This window comes from Stegodyphus dumicola, chromosome 2, assembly GCF_044657685.1.
Source record: "Stegodyphus dumicola isolate Sdum_Otavi_A_Nest chromosome 2, ASM4465768v1".
In the NCBI taxonomy this organism is placed as follows: Eukaryota; Metazoa; Arthropoda; class Arachnida; order Araneae; family Eresidae; genus Stegodyphus; species Stegodyphus dumicola.
Window position 1 is genome coordinate 82,717,115 of NC_140769.1, and position 15,162 is coordinate 82,732,276.

A 15,162-nucleotide genomic window follows, 5' to 3' on the forward strand; every position below is an offset into this window, starting at 1 on the left:
AAATGCTAACAAACATAGCCTAATGCGGAAAAAAACATTGCTAAAAATGGTATAATAACCAAATCTATTCCATTTAAGGCAAATGTAAGGAGAAAAATAATATTTATGATCTCAAGGTATCAAAGCTGAACATATAGTTTAGTACTAAAACGAAAAACATTTCTTTCTGCCTTTGTTTTCCTAATGTGCCCATAGAATCATTCCTACGCAAAGAAAGCATTCTACTTTCAAATTGAATTTTTATTTAAATATAGTGTGTTAAAAATACAAAATTACATGACTGTAAACTTCACAATGAAAAATCAGAAACAAAACTTACATACTATCTGTATTAAAATCATGAATAATTTTGGGAACTTTTGCCAGATACAGACAATAATTCATCTTTCATTTAATCTCAGCCGTTCATGAAATCAGAACATATGTATATATTAATCCCTTAGTATTTTCTGGTTTATAAAACAAAGGTGGTTTACAAGTTAAAGTATAAACCTTATCTTTCGCAGAACTGTTCATCTAAGCGCGAGAGTAGAGTCATTTCCTCTCTGTTGTTATTAAAGTCATTAATTAACTAACGGTGTAACTTTAAATGTGCAACAACTTTTGGGGATAATTCTGAAAACAAGTTTTCGGATTGTTGAGATATTCCTGTGTCATTGTGGGATTATTTATAACTTTTGCGTTTTATTAGAAAACCGACGTAAATTGAAGTAAAGTTACGTAGAAAATAAAAAAAAAATCCATAAATATGAATAATTTGTTCATTTTTCAAAAACGTATGTGTTCACGGAAAACATTTTGCAGCAGTAAATTTGCAGAAATATTTGTCGTTAAAAGACATAAAAATATTAAATCGAAAACATTTATGAAACATAACCTGTGAATTTTTTTAAATTTCATAGAATGTTATGCATGGTAAGCTCAAAGCTCAGTAAAAGGAATAGTTATAACAGTTCAAGAACACAAGTAATAGAATGAAATGAAGGTAAAAAGCATTAAATGCCGTTACGAACATCATACGCGATATTATGCGAGTGGACATGACGCGACAGGTTTATCTCAAGTTCATTTCCAATTAGGATATCATGGCTTACTGAGAAACAGAAACTTCTGCATGCTTATTATATCTAAAATGTTATAAAGTAAAGCTTTTAACTAATAAACTCATAAAAGTTCCGAAGGAAATATTTTAGAAACTGTTAGTTATTTTCTAAATTAGTATACAGCTTAAATATCTCATATTAATATACTTATATTACTATATTTTACATATGTATAGAGTCAAACATTCTTTAAACCGTCAGCTGGATGACTGATCAATGCTCTTATCACATTATAAGATATTTCTCCCGCCTTCTTAGCATGTTTTCGTAGTATAGTGGTCTGTACGCTGGGCGTGTATCCAGAGGTCCGTGGTTCGAGTCCCGGCGAGGGTAATGCTCATTTTTCACGTCTTCTGCTTCCAAACTAGCCTAATGATTCTACAGTAGTGCCCGAACTAAAAGCGTGGTGGATGATGATTCTTCACATTCAGGATTTGGCGATTTTGTCCCCTAAAAACCACAGTCGCCCTTTAAAAGGAGGAGTATATAAGTTATTTCTCCCGACTTCTTAGCATGCCTTCGTAGTGTAGTGGTCTGAACCCTGGGCGCGTATCCAGAGGTCCGTGGTTCAATTCCCAGTGAAAGCGTTGCTCATTTTTCAAGTCTGTCTTTACAACATATGTTTTTTTAAACTGGAAAGAACTGGAATTAGATATGTTATATGTAACTTATTTCGATTTTTGGTCTCCATTCAAAACTAAATTCAGATTAAAGATTAGATGTTGATTTAAAATTATTTTAGTTTCTGTTTTGGGAAAGTTATTTTAGTTTAAATTTAAAATTATTTTAGTTTAGTCTTTGAAAAATAATTGCCTGTGCCTAAACACGTTCAGTGAAATGAGTTGTAGATACGTAATCATATTTCTTAATATTATCCTGTCACGAGCAACTGCAGGCTCTCCTTACAGGAATATGAGCAAAACTATGAACAGGAATATGAGCAAGCCCAGAGAGAGTTTTTTCCCCTGGTTAATCCTAATAAATCAAACAAGTACAAGAGACGGTATTTAATAATTAAATAGCACGAGGACTACTTGAAAGAAACAAAATGGAACTATCATTTTTCTAATAAGAAAGTATGTAAAACAAATAAAGAATTAAAAATAAATATATAAATTTATAATTTTGTAATTTTTCAAATTTCCTTTTATTTACCAGCTCAAACTTCACAACCGGAGATTTAAAGTTTCTAATAAAGACGAACTACCCGAAAAAATGACGAGATGAAATTATACGTTTAAAAAACATTAATAATCAAGCTAGAACACTTTGAGGGAGCTTCGAACTTTTTAATAGAAAAGTATTAAAAGTGTTCCTAAAAATTAAATAAAAAATAAAGACGCGCATAAAATGACGACATGATGATTTATAATGACGAGGACAGTTACAAAAAAATAAATAATAGAAAAATAGATGAAGTTAAAAATAAATTTTAAATAAGAAATTTAAATGTTTAAAATAATAACATATTTTTGAGAAGCAAGTGTTTTTGAATTAGATTTTTCGGCACAATATGCAAAAATTTTTAATATCCGTTATTTTACAATTTATCTAGTCGCGAACGTTTTGATTCAGTCTTCACAGGATATGCAGCTTTAATTAATAATATTTTGTTCTTAAATGCTGTGAAATTCTCTGAGTGATAAATCAGCAGTTGTTTCAACTTCAGCATTCTCTTGAACTAACCGAAATGAACATTGCAAGTGCAGTGTTTTATTATATAGGTTCTGTTGGATATCTTGATTTTCTATATAGCCCAATTTCATCACTTCCAGAATTCATAATTCGTGACCTGGTTGGCTGTGACTATCATTTTTGATATTTGAGTATCTGATTGTTCTGCTGTGTTTAGGCTCTTAAAGTTAAAATTAGGGAAAAAGATAAATCTTTAATGCTATTTCTCTAATGCATAAATATGTAATAATAATGCTTAATATATTCAAGCTGGTCTTTATTCGTTGTTAAACAAATGATTCTCATACTCGTAAACGTTTCAGAGATGGATGTTGAAATGGTGACGAAATCAAGATACTGCAGTAAGTAATTTAGATTCTCATGGCTTCAATTGACAAAAAAATATTAGTTCTCTTAAACTCTTAAAAGCTGAAAAACAGAAGAGAAACACTCCGAGTGAAATATAAAATTAGTAACACAACAACCTTGAATTGTTGCCTTGCGTTGCTTTATGTCAAGATCTCAGTCGATTTAGAGCGCAAATAAGTCTTTTTTCTTCAGGAGCAAAGAAAAGAGTGGGCGCAGCTGACGTAGTTATACTCCACAGTAAATCGAACGAGAAGGTAGCGCCATTTATCAGCAGAAATTGAAAAGATATTAAAAAAAAAATTAAATTAATAGAATTTTAAAAGCGTTAGGAAAGACAGGATTGAACTTAAAGTCGTTAACTAAACAAAGTAAATGTTTTTGAATGTGAAAAACTTCAAGAAAACCCCAATTCACCAATTGAAGCAGCTTTTCGAATGATTTTTGCAGACCCAAAGTCAAAACTGTGATTAAATTTCCAACAATGATTAGCTATAGAAGGTTTGTTAACTTCCCTTGAAATGTCTTCGAAATCGATTGAGATCTTGACGTAAACCTACGCCAAACTCAAGGTTGTTGTGTTACTAATTTTATATCTCTGAAAAACTGTTAACGAAAACAATATTTTTATTGAGTTTCAAAGTAAATTACTTAAATTGTTTACATCTGCATGGTGCGAGGAATTTTTCATTACTTGGAAAGGAAATTAGAAGGCTTTCGCTTGATACATACAAGATTGTTATTAAACTTGCAAGTATTAATTGAAATTTTTATACACTTTTTTTTTCTTTTTGTTAATCAACAAGTTTATTGTTCATCAACACGTTTATTGTTCATCAACACGTTTATTTCTATATTCCCCTGCTTAATACTCGTCCTGAATTTTATAATTTGAAGACAAATTTGTACATACCGATATGTGTTTTCATTTTTGCTATTGCACAAGATCCAAGCCAAGATTTTTTTAATTTAATACTCGGATGGAACCTTTATTCTTTATTAAGGAAACCTTATTCCTAATAAAATGCAAATATTGTAGTAATCCTACATTATGCTTCCATGAAATTAATTAGCAGGCATAGTTTTTAGAACAATGTCTTGCATTCTCCTGTACCAGTCATCAGCCAATTCCACTATGTATTCTGAACTGACGTGGAAAATTTATGATCTTCCGAATTGCTCGCGCAGATGCTAAGAGAGTATCGTTTCCTGCATTCTGGGCAAGCAATTCGCATCCCCAAATACCAGGAAGGACGCCTTGATTAGCATTCTTGGAGGAAAACAAATAAGAACTGCTCTTTGTAGACACGCGGGGCGTTCGAAGTACGTCGTTTGACTGAGTGCGTCTGTCATGTGGTGAAGACACTTGTCCCCTTCCTCCACACGACTCTTTATCCTTCAGGTGTTCTAATGTCTAATTTATCTTGAAACCTCTGCACCAAGTTTAGCAGTTACAAAGCATGCGAAGCTTACTACAACACGCAGCCGTGAAAGAAGGATGATAAGAAAAATCATTCCAGAATTGTTTGCTCTACATTCTTTAAGCGAAATTCCAAAAGAATGAATTTTTACATTTATCACCATTTTGCAACATTATTTACCCTCGATTGTTTTTAAAGCGATTTAAATATTTGTTAAATATAAGCTTTTACATGTAGTTCACTTCGTGAATTTTACCAGTTTTATTACATAGTTGAATACCTGTTTTCTTTTTTATGCATTTACTTTTTTTATTTTTCTCCTTTTTTATGACTTCCGAAAGCTTTATTCTGTTGCTTGTCTTTGAGGTAATATTCACAGATTTGAATATTTGTTAATATTTATTAATTTACTATTTTGAAAGCAATGCTTTTTCTATATATTGACAAAAATGTACGTTTGAAAATATGTTTCAGTTACATACTTATATTGCTTTAAATTCGTAAATACCAGTCTTTTATTTCTATCTGAGGCTAGTTTTCCAAATTCTAATCTTTATTTTATTTCTCTAAAATAAGAATTGTTATTGTGCTTGCTTATATTTTCCCATGTTAATCATTGGCTTGTTGTTCAAAAATATCTATGCTCGCAGCTGACAATTTAAACTTTATTTCATGCAGAATTCAAAAAGTAATCTTTTTAACAGATAATACCGTAATATAGATACGGCAATATTTACTTATATTCATATTTGTAGAATTACTCTGAAAATTAAACAAAAATTTATCTGATTTAAAATTTATATCTCATGTAAATGTTCTTTATGTATTTAAGTCTGTGATCCTGATATATTTGGATTTTTGAATAAATGGAAAGATAATTTTTAGGCATCATTATCAACTCATATATATTCTTTTCCCCGCTTCGTTGTAAATTAATTTAGTTTAGGTATTCCTGAATAAATAAGCAATAGCATTTATTTCAGATTAATCTTAAACAGTTATCAGGCTTTTAAATGCAATCGAAATATACTAAGTTTAAAATTAAATGTTCTAAGAAAAGCAGATTTAACATAGATTTTAAGTAAAATTATATCGATGTCGAGGGAAATGAGATATATGCTTCTCATCATCAAGTGGAGAAACGTTTTGATTCTGAAGATGAGGGATCTATATCTAATCCCCTACTGAAACGATAGAATTTTATTCAAATTCTACGTTAATTTACCTTCATTTTCTCTTATTTTAAGTTATCGGCTTTATTTAGACATTGGATTTTATTGTAGCCGTCATTAAAATTCAATGTTTTAAATTATTGTTTATTATTGTTTTAAATTATTGTAATTTAAATTGTTTTAATTAGAATTGTGATATATTTTAGATGATATATTTTAGATATTAGAACAATATTTTAGACTAAATAATGCTTGTGTGCAGATATATGTAATGCCACATTTTGAATAACAGATGGACGTTATCCCTGCAAGGTTTATGGAAGTAGAATTCCGCATCGAATCATGGCTTTCCCATTCGTTGCGCATGAGAATTGTCAAATCCTAATCAATCCGATTTCGGATTGGATGTATATTGAAAGAAAATAAACTGAGTACAAACTGAGAAAGTCATTTTGGAATTACGAAAACAGCACTTATTTATGAGAAACATTGAAATTTCAGAGCCAAACCCGTAACGCTCTGAGGATTAATAAAGAGCGTATACAAGTTTTGGGTAACAGTAATAGATGGATATCACCTACAGTCTTGTGCAGTGTTGTATACATATTTTAATTGGCTTGTTATTTTATAACTTTTTTCTGAAGGTTCTCTTTTTCTGTTGATTTTTTTAGTGTTACCTAATTGCATCTTTAGACGTTTTGATAAATACTATTGAGCGCAAAGTGTTCTTGAGGTTTCAGGAGGACTTATATTAATTTTCATATATTTCTGAAATTAAACTTTCGAAAAATCAATGGTCTGTTTGACTTGATACGCGAATAAAACACAAAACTTTTCCGTTAGATGATTTTCCAATAATTGTTGTCTAGTTTTAAATACACATACATTTGAGGAACTATATTTTACGTACTTAAAGTGTGCTGACAAGTTTCGCAATCTGTTCTAATAAATTGTGCTTCTGGGCTAGAGAAATGTCAACACTTTTCCTTCAAGAAATATTATGTTTCTGGATACGAGAGGAGAAATCAATATATGTTACAGCAGTCACTTCTCGAATGGAAAATAAACTTCTGGAGAACCAAATCTTTCCAAACCAGGGTTCTGTGAAATAGGGTTCGTAATATTTTCCATGTCGTATATTCCTCAAATCTGAAAATATCTCGTTTTTCAGTTTCTTCTTTATTTTTGATTAGGTACATAAATCGTATTTTTAATAAGTTCCGGAATTTTTTCTAGATGTTGCATGCCGAATAAATTTTGGGTTTCTCAAATATTATTACTCATTTTTCAGGTTCATCTGTAAAAGAAATCAATTTCGTTTGGTTATTTATGTTTTCAAACGCCTCAACAGAAAGCTAGTTGAGGTGTTTATTGTTCCCATTGCAAAGCATAAGATATTACCAGATGAGTGGAATACTTGTTTCTAAATCTCGTGAACCCGGGATCTAGTGAAATATATGTATTGATATGTATTTAATAAGTAAATATTTTCTTTATAAAATTAGTACAAAATCTCCACAAGACGATAATTTATTGTGAAACAGTATCTTACCAGATATATCCCCGAAAATTTTCCTTTCCCATTTCCAACAGCTGATTTTAAATACAAGAATTTGTGCTCTATATTTTTAATTTCTGGCAAACTAAATCTTTTTTACTTATTTTATTTATTTATTTATTTATTTTTTGTTATTACCGGCTCCGTCCTTAGGCACTACATGTAAAGGGAGGGATGCCGTTGGAGGAAATTAGCTCATATCAACGTTACACATGGGGAAAACCACGAAAGCGCCCATGCAGCAAGCCTGTTCACCAGGACTCGGACCCTGGATCGAACTACAAGTGTTCAGCGGCTTTTACTGCTCGGCCGCTAGTGGGTAAACTCATAGGTGTTTTTGCAACTGCTTACCTCAAAATGTTTTCAGGTGTCATTTGCATACCGGGATATTATCGCAATTTTTTTAATCTTTTCAATTTTTTAAAAATAATTTTGTATATAATTTTTAACTTGATGAACTCTTTGAGATGTTTCACTGTAAACTGAAATTTTCCGACTGCATCATTTTTTAGCAATTCAGTGCGTGTGTTAATCTTTTTAACGGTTGCCTTATCAATATAAAGCAGAGGTCGCCAACCGGTGGTCCACGGACCACTGGTAGTCCGTAAAAAATCTTTTGATGGTACCCAGAAAAATTGGGACATTATGCATATTTTTATGAAGATTCAGTTTAAAAAATGACGAGTAGCAAAACCTATTGTGGAGTATGGATTATACTTTTTTTAAAAAAATTAGCTACTACTTTTAGCTTTCTGAATTTAGAGACTTTTTTAGCTACTTTTGCAGGTGTATCTAGCGGCATTTGAAAGTGAGAGATGGCATCCATGGATATGCTGCTGTTATCAATAACAGCGCGAACTGGAATTCTGTTTCCTTTTGAATTACAAACATATGCTATTTTGGTCGTTAATAAAACAGATTTTCTGCTTGTAAATAGGCATCTTGATAGATTTTTTATGACAATCATCTGCCTTCTTATTTATAATTGCATCATTGAAAGTTTCCTTTTTTGTTTTGGACAACTGATAATCGATGACGCCATTGTTGAGTAAGCGATGATTATTATGTTTACAATAATTAAAAATTGGCGGCATAATACTGTCTGTTTATTAATATTGCTGTGCGTTTGACGGTTTGTTCTTTCTTTTCGTGAAGTTCCTTTTCAGTGATGTGGAAATGTGAAGCTTTCTGTATAAGAATGTAAGATTTTTGTATTTTTCCTGTAATTTTTCAATGATAATGAAATATGTGTAGTTTGCTGATTATTACTGCATAAATGTATTTAACTTTAAAATTCATATTAGTAGTCCGCCAAATATAAAATTACATATGTAGTGGTCCCTGAAGTTCTAAGGCTTGACGACCGCTGATTTAAAGTATTAATTAATTGCTGTTTAGTAACCGCAAAAAACATTTCCTACTGTCTGAATTTGCACAGTTACACTACCACTTTAAATTAATAATCAAAATAGCTGCAGAGACTGTCAAATGAATTCCCCCCCTCTGGCTTTTAACTTAAAGTATCGCAACTCAAGTATAACTCGAAAATGAAACTAAATTATTAACACTTGATTGTTAACAAAGTCATTAACAGAAACAGAACTCTGCTAACTTGCGAGTAATAAAACAAATATTCAAATCAAATTGAATACGAAATACAGAATCAACATACCTAACTAACACTAGCAACACTTTCCCTAATTGATTGCGGAGAAAAAGTGGCTGCAAAGTGTTAAGTTTAAATTCATTAGCCTAGAAGTTAAGGTCTGCTTACGGTGCCAATTGGTCTCTAAAGCACAAGAATTCAGAGCTTATTTGTAATTTAACTAATCTGCATTCAGGTTGAAGCTGACGAAATTAGAAGTAAAGCTAAAATAATAAAATAATATGGTTAATTAACATAAAACCCTTCAACCTTCTGTTTAAAAGTATCACAACTAAACGTAAAAGGTAAATAAAATATTTATTGTCATGTCGCCCTAATAACTTTATAAACTGTAAATTATTAGAAACAGTGATAATATAAAGCGAAAACGTGCTTCGTAGTTCTTTCTAGGTGCTTCCTTTTTTCTTTTCCCTCTGTGGTAGATCCTCCAGATTTTCATGACATATGGTTTTTCGTGAACTTTCTTCTTTTTCAGTGATCGTGGTTGTACCATCTATGCGTGGTACATTTGCATATGAGTAGTACCTGTTTAAAGATTAGTATGTCACGCCGTTTTAAGAAAATTTACTCCACGATCACATTAGCTAATAAATTACTTTCGCCCTAAACATTTTTAAATAATCTGTACGTTTCGAAGCACACATTTACAGAACTATTTTCTGCCAAAAGCTTCACTACGCCCTAATGTCAAACAACGCGGTTAAGAGAATTCTTTTGAGAAAAACTTGCACATGAGATAACTCAGCTTTCTTTACTCAAACGTATTTATTTGCACATGAGACGTTTCCTCTTTATTCTGGGTGAACTGCTAGCCCTCACGAGCTTTTCGGTAATTAAATAAACCACATCACACTTTTTTATTCCGGGATAACAAACGTCTGTAAATCCGATTACTCTCTCCTAGCTTAACTGACTTGTCTTATGTTTTCTAACACTCTTACAGTTATTCTTCCTTGGTGACTGAATTTCTTCATACATTTTCATAGATTCTTGTCTCTCTGTTCATACACACATGATGATCGACATGTTGCTTATCCGATCAGCTACTCAGCCCTCAACATTTATATTATTCCTGTCACCGAATCTTATCTTAGTAAATATATCACCATATCTGATGCCGAATCTGCGATTTTCATGTTTAACTGCTGGCTCGAAACATTCCTTCAAAATATTCTGATTTTAGCTCAAGAAAATCTTGAATTTGCGACTATAACCTAAGAATGATCCAACTGTATAATTTTAATATCCGGATGCCTTCCTTTCAACAGTTTTTTAACTCTCAACACTCCGCAAAAGATATTATGTTAATTTTTCCGTATGATATGGTACATTCCATATTGTGCGGAATATAGTATAAATCCGTATAATTCTGATTTAAAATGCTTTCTTTTTCTAACCGTCGAAGAAATCTTGACAGGTTGCGGCACTGAATATTTACCTCTCTCCTCCGACTTCACCTATAAATTTTCTCGATGTATTTGTACAAACTCAGAGCCTGCCTTACCTTTTATTGCGGACGCCACGACATTCAGCTGTATACGAACTAGAAGAAGTATAGAAAATTATTTTACCGCTTTTACCTTTAACTTAAAACACCAAGTTTTCTCCATGGAAACTTACAGCAGGTAGCACAGATATTCTCTTCATATCAACCAGATGCCCAAACTCTTCAAGGAGGCCCTGTCGACATGAAGTCAGCTTGTATTCTTGAAGGTGTTACGCTAAGAGCAATGTTGTTTCTGGGCATAGCAAGTTAGGCGTCACTATACGGTTAAGATTTAAACTTAAAATATTATCTAATTACTAAATAATCGTAATGAAGTTGGTTCTGTCTAGAAGTATTATAATCAAAAGCAAAATAATAGCAATAATAATCATAATGATAATAAATCTTTATTAACATGTAGACCCATCGGTTATACAAACTGAAAATTTACATAAATAGAACTCAGCTAGCTTGTAAATTGACGAACGGCTTTCAGCATAAATTCAAGGTAATAAGAAAATAACAAGAAATACTAGCAGATCATGGCATAGAAAATAATTATTTTGAATTATCGGTCACGAAGAATTACAGTAAGCAAAACCTTACCGACAAGCTAATTATGAAAACAGAATTATAATGTAGAGTATTAGCAAGCGTTAGCTATCAAACTCTTTCCAATATACTTTGAAAGTTGCATTCTCGGAGAACTTAACGAAAGCAGAAGCACAGAAAAGTAAAAAGGATAAAATAACTGATTAATTAAAATTAAACCTTACAACAGTTTGTCAGAAAACAATATACTTAATTTATTCCTCATTTGCTGGTTTTGCTCATTTGCTGGTTAGCCTGTAAGTAACTCAGTAAAATTAAGAGATGTTGAAAAACATTTTTTAATTGGAAGTAATAAATTTGAAGTTACATAACTTTTACAGGCTATTGCATAATATGATTTCTATCGCTTAGGCTGCAGAATTGTTGCTATGTAATTTGTTGCATTAAATTATAGGTCTGAAGTGATTTCAGTAAATATATGTTACCAACTCAAGTGAACATTGCAGTTAATTTTTGATGAAGCTGAGATGGAAGGAATTAAAATCAAATTAGACCAAACACGCTATAAAATGAAATAATTAAAATACCTAACTATAAAACTGATACCCTGAAATAAATAATATTCATTCCAAGTGTGCGTTAATAAATATTATGAGATAGGAACTGTCTAAAAGTGTGTTAGGATTAGACAAGCAAATAAAATGCAACGTAATATATTTTTGATAGTAAAAGCCGATTGCTGGTCCCAAACGATTTCTATATTACAGAATTTTAAAACTTAGAATTCATACATTTCCTTTTAAGTAGTAGAAAAAGTTATAAACGTCAAACGAGAAATTACAACGTAATTAAATTTATATGTATTTAATCTTAATTTATAAAGGGATTCTTTCAAATAGATTAGATTCTTAAAGAAATTTAAATCTTATTATTGTGAACTTAAATATTTTCTTAAAATGTGCTATAACATTTCTTACCCTTTCTGACCTAAAGGGTATAATTTTAAAATGATACATTTTTTTAATGATATTTACATGGAAAGTGTAAACATTTAAATTAATTTATATCGCAATTATTTTTTCACACTTTTTTCATGTAATATAATTTTATTACGTAGCATATTATTTTGGAAAAAATTGGTATCTTTTTATTTCTTAATTTAATGCATTAAAAGAGAAGATCTCTTAATAATTCTTTAATTTCACTCATATTAAATAATCGAGAGTAGTAAATAATTTCATTATTTTTTTAATCACTTAGACAGGCAAACGAATTCTGGGGAAATGTTACACTTTAACTAATTATGTAAAAAGTATTGGTTGTAGACGCTTATATCATATTACTTTTATTTAAATTTAAAACGTTACAACTGATAGATACATTTATTTAATTTATAAGTGCTTCTGAATTCATAAAATTGCACATTAATGTCAAACCCGGATTATAATTTCATGTAGTTCGCACAATTGGTTTGAAAGTGACGAATGACATGTTGAATAATAATTTATCGTTATATACACCGTATTCAGAATTAGATAATTTGATCATTTTGCGCCAGTCACGACTCAGTTGAAAGTCATTATTAGATTAAACACTATCTCTCGAAAGTCTCTTCATTATTTTCCCTTACATTTAGGAAATATACTGAATCATTCAATAATCATAATTATAGGATTTATATTCCTTCACCGGATTTAGAAATTTTTTATCTGAATTCGCTTGAAGAATTATTGATTTTTAATTCTCTTACCTGAGAAGTACAATATTAAGAAACTGTACTTAGAGATATGAATCCTTAAAAATATATTATTATCAGTAAGTAAAAGTTTATAACATATATAAAATATGGAGAAATGTTTCAAAATAGTAAAAATAAGAGGAATTCTTATTTAAAATGAAAATAACGTTAGGAACTATAACGGCTTGGGAAGTTATCACTCAAAAGGCATATGTAAGATGAAAATTTAATTAAGTTTATGTTTGCCAGATTTTTACGTTTCCTTTTTCAAACCCTAATGAATTCAGCCTGTTGTACTTGCACACGAAAAATTTACGTTTTGTAAGAAACCCTCCTTGAAATTTCTTAGGTAATTCTCTTGAAAGAGAATTTTTGAAGAAATACATCTTACTGCGTTTCAGTCGTGAAAATAGTTTTAATAACAACTGTTACCTTTTCCGCATCAGATATCAAACGCAAACAATGATTTTTCAGTGGTTTGTTTATTTTCACGTGGAAGTGTTTGCATGGAGATGGAACAAACCGTAGATAATCCAAAGTAATGGCACTAAAGAAGCTCATGACATTCATGTTAAATGTATATTAATTATTTGTCATTATAACTATATGATAAATGAACTAACATCAATGCTTTCTTGCAAGGATTCTATTTTTTGTATCCAGTTCAGGAAGAAATGTGTCGTCAGGAGAAACCGTATATCATATTCTTAGTTTTGATGTTTTTCTAGGGATTTCAAGATATCAGTAAATGGTATGATAAGGTACGTACATAGCATATTGTGAAGGCAATGATAAAAAGTTCTTTCTTGCTATAGAGTAATGTGTAACGGAAAGAAAGAAACTGTATGTTATCAGTACTTCATCTCTTTTTGAAATGTGCTGCTTCAACAAGAGCCGATTTATCAATGCATCAGCCATTCTTAGTATCAATAAGAAAACAAAAATTGGTATTCTTGTTACAGATATATTTAACTTATCATGTTGGCAAATAGGTTTTTAAGACGAATTCTGTTATCAACAATAAGGTCCTTATACGGGCCGTCCTGTAGTTTCCTTTTTTCATAGTTGGGTCCTTCACACTGATTACATTTTTTCTCAACGCTTTATAAATGATTCAAAACCATTACGGAGACTATTCTATGACACTCTCTTTAAAAGGGCGAACATCGCGTGTTTTCCTTATTCATATTCAATTATGCGAATGCCTAAAATCACAAGACTGTGCTATGTTCAGAGTATACTAATATTGATAGATAGACTTCAGACAATGCTGCTAAGGCCATAGCAGTAATATGCAGGCGGAAAAATGGGTGTGCACTGTTGACATCCTTAACTGCAGTGAATAATGTGCTAGAATCTGTTAAATAGAGCGCTCGTTAGTGATCGTATTGGAATATCATCTTGATTGAAGTATGGAATCACTAAGTATTTTTATCACTATTTGCATACTTTAATTTTTTATTTATTTAATTGCGGCTTTTCTTAGATTTTCTTAAGTTGGACTACGTGCTTCGATTTGCTGTAACCAGTTATGAAAACTATGGTAGATTGAAATACTGCGATGTACCTTCACAAAACTCATTTTACACGTTCAGTACCGATATATATACAGAGAGAACGGACTCAATTTTAAAACTGTTTAATCAGCTCTTACAGTTAAACTTCAATGTTTCCTTCTGCTATGTATGCTAATGGTAAATGAATATAAAACTACAGTGCTTTTCACTTTCAGTGAAGCATAAAATAAGCTTATTAATTTATTAAAAAAATCTTTCGCTAAAGGATTGTACTCATGTTAATGGATTTTGAAGTATAATTAAATTATGTTAGATTAAGAACAGGTATGATGTTCGTTAGGTCAGATCTCAGACGCATCTTAATTTATGGAATTTCATTTTCGTCTATCCGCTTTTCTAAATATAATTTTATAATAAGTAAAGAACCGTTGTCAACAGACAGAAGAACTTCAGAATTTTAATTGGCAAATTTAATGTCTATATAATTTATGCAATGGATGTCAACTTGCATGCAAATAAAGATGGATTGCTGTTATAAAAGCTGCCAAATACGTTCTAATTTCAGAAACCAAAATTACTTTTTAATCGTAAAAAGAAAGATTGCGTTAAATTTTTTTATACTACGTCTTTGTAAAAACGGTAGTTAATGCTTTAATTTAAATTTTACATGGTTGATGGTTTTTATCCAAATTTTCTATTTTTGTTTGTTTTGGGGAGAATAAATTTTGAAATTAATTTTTGACTATACTATTGTCTTGAATACTGACTTCAAGAATTTTGACTTCATCCAATATTCTTGGAATTAGAGATGAAAATGCAATATTCCGGGGAAATTATTTCGAAAATCTAGGTAGGGTTCATCGTTTTATAGTGTTAATATTTTACCTTATATCTATATTTACCGCTCAA

General features: G+C 30.8%; 1 protein-coding gene across 6 annotated transcripts in view; it reads left to right on the top strand.

The window, feature by feature from the left end:
• LOC118184750 (somatostatin receptor type 2-like) overlaps window positions 1-15,162 on the top strand; it is a 512,152-nt gene that overhangs the window by 81,659 nt on the left and 415,331 nt on the right. Inside the window, exon 1 of one of the 6 annotated variants that reach the window (XM_085810826.1) lies at window positions 13,905-14,146. The exons of the other annotated variants lie outside the window; for them this stretch is intronic. The gene's annotated coding sequence lies outside the window, so the exon portion shown is untranslated. Of the gene's footprint in view, window positions 1-13,904; window positions 14,147-15,162 lie in introns of those variants that run through there. 6 annotated transcript variants of the gene reach the window in all.